Genomic DNA, 2,916 nt, shown 5'->3' with positions numbered 1-2,916 from the left:
GTTACATACTGTACATACTGCCTACCTGAAGACTTGTGATGAGTTGACTGATACAGCTGTTCCCAGTCAATAAAGTTTCTTTGGATTCTTTACAAAATCTTCGGCAGTTTGGAATAGCTTCCAAGGGGTGTAAATATTTGGATAAGTCATTTTTTCTTCAGCTGCAAAGAAAAGCTAAACATGTTGTTTTTAAAGCCTATTTTCTACATTTTTTGAATTACAAGCTTAATCATAGATTTCACTTTCTTTTTTTTTAGATAACTGTATGTCTATCTAAGTTTTTTCTTTCATTGAATTGGTTTGAGATCTTGTTTTATTCTTAAAGTTTGTTCTTCCTGTGCTCAGTAGCTTCTCCTTTTAATAACAATGCAGTCTCAAAATTCCCCTTTTACCTGTCTGCCAGAAACAGCAGAGGGTTGCTAATAACTATTATTCCACTAGGTGGCACTCTGACTTGAAATATGCAATTACAGTAAAAACTGAACTTCCAGAAAGTCCTCTTGAAAAAAATTTAAGTTGTTTCACTAAGCTTACCTACTTATTAAGTAAGGACACTGGTATGGACTGCAATAGAAGCTGTTAATTATTTTACATCTGTTCAAATCTGATTTGATCATACTTAAGCATTTCAAGAAATGAATGCTTTACAGTAGATCTACTTAAACAGTTGCAGTTATTAGAATATCAGCTAATTTCAGACATTTAAAAATCTTTTTTGTTCCTACATCTTGCTCTTGGACAAAATTCAAAACTTGAATCACAGATTTTTATTTAATGAATAATTATTGCTTCTACAGCAAAAAAGAAATTAGAGGAAGAGCAATTTCTGATAAGAAAACCGAAAGAATAACTTCAAACAAAATAACAACAATGAGGAAATAAGTAGACGAAGAATTAAAATGACATCTAACATACTTTACCTTGATGTAATGGTTCAGATCTGGTGCTATGAAGGGGTGGTGCCTTGGCAACCTGATGGAAAGTACCTGGAAACCCATCCGAAACCAAATCCTGAGAATGATCCTGTACCTTTGCTCAGTGTGGTAAAATAAACTGGGAGACAGTTAGGGGAAAACCTGGGTGGTTTTAGAAAACACAACACACTTTTCTTATAAACTGTGCTTAATTAAATTGTGAGAAGAGTTTTAAAAAAGAAGAAAGTTGCATGGTGGGAAATATATCTTAAAAGCACTGAACCAAAGCTATACCAACAGGTAAAGCAGATGCTCAGCTGATGCTTTCATCCCACTACTGATAACCTGGGATCTCTCGGACAGTTTGTTGCAAAGAGTAAATATATCTGAACAGACTATAGAAAAAAATATATGTTACTGTGTGTTATCGTTTACATAGTATTCAAATAATATGGCCAGCATTAACAACTCATTATAAAGCAATTCTTATACTTTTCTTCATTCCTATAATCTATTTGGGGTTTTTTTAAACCCCGCCCCAACGAAAATGAAACCAACTAGACCATTTATACCCGCATAACCTCTGCTGTTGCACAGTGCAGTCACCTCTCTCTACAGCTTTAACTCAGAAGCAGCCTCTCAGCTCATCAAAGAAGGTACCATGGTGGTTCAGGTCCTCATCTGTTTTGAACAGAACAGAAAGTTTCCGGTTGAAGTTTGTCAGCATGAGAAGGAGCTGGCAGAGACTCCTGTTCAACATCTGAAACAGAAAATACAGGAGAGACGACCTGACACAGGTAAAAGGACCAAATAATCATTGTTGTGGATTAACACAGAGATGAAACAGATAAAAGGAGGAGAATTTTGTTTAAAAAGCTATTTTATCTCTTTTCTAAATATACATTTATACTTTTAGAGGATGGATAGATTTGTTCCAAACCACTTCCTTTTCCTAATTGACCATTTAGAGGAACATTAGGGTGTGGATATATTGGCTATTACTGAAATTATTTGGTGCTGTAAAGCTAATTGCATCCTTTAAAAGAAATGTTTAATTAGTTTCAGCTTTATAGTGTAATTTTTATTAAGAAACCTGATAATCACATCTGTGTTGTCTTTCTGTTGTTCTGTTTTCTGTAGTTTGTCAGTAAAAAGATAAACTTTTTCCTAAAAGATAAGAGGGATTCATTGTTTTTAATTCATTTATTCATTTATTTTTTATTTTTTTGCAGACAAGGAGAATATGGGTCTGATCCACAAGACCTATACCCTGCAGGACGGACACATGTTGGCTGAGTACCAGATCAAACACAAATCTGAGATCCAGGCAGTGGTGCGCTGCAATGGAGGACAGGATGCTTGAACTACGAACCATCCCCACCTGAAATCAACTCAACTTGTTTCGATGTTTATTTCTATCCCCTTTTAATTAAACATATCATTAGGTTGAATATATGTGACAGTCAGTCAGTTTCCCGTCCATTAATGTACAGCTTTTATAAACGAAGAAATAGATTTTTATTAAAGCTAATTTTCAAACTCTTCCAGTCATTTTACTTCTTGGGGTGGGGGGGACTATACGTATGTACATAGTGGTGAGATTCTTTTTTCTTTGTTTGTTTGTTTTAGGAGTGTTTAATATATTGTTCTTTAAAACCATAATTAATATAAAATGACAGAAAGGTTGAATTTTCTTGGCTCAAATATGATCAATTTCAGCTTTTCATTTATTGAAACTGTTATAAATCTGTTATAAATAAAAAAGCTTGATTTATTTTTGACACTTTGTCAAATGTTTATATCTGTAGATAAACCTTTGGTCTGTTGAATTATTTTTGAAAACATTTATGTATTAATTTGTGAAACATGTCAAATTAAAGAGACAAACTACTAAATGAATGACTTATATAAAGCTTAATATGAATTATTGCTTTTTGGATTCCCTTCATATGGCACTGTAGTGATTTAAAGATCAAAATAAAAAATAGAGGAAATCTTCTAA

This window comes from Cyprinodon variegatus, unplaced genomic scaffold, assembly GCF_000732505.1.
Source record: "Cyprinodon variegatus isolate N-32 unplaced genomic scaffold, C_variegatus-1.0 Scaffold1098, whole genome shotgun sequence".
In the NCBI taxonomy this organism is placed as follows: Eukaryota; Metazoa; Chordata; class Actinopteri; order Cyprinodontiformes; family Cyprinodontidae; genus Cyprinodon; species Cyprinodon variegatus.
The sequence above is the reverse complement of the archived record's forward strand: the minus strand, read 5'-3'. Positions refer to the sequence as shown.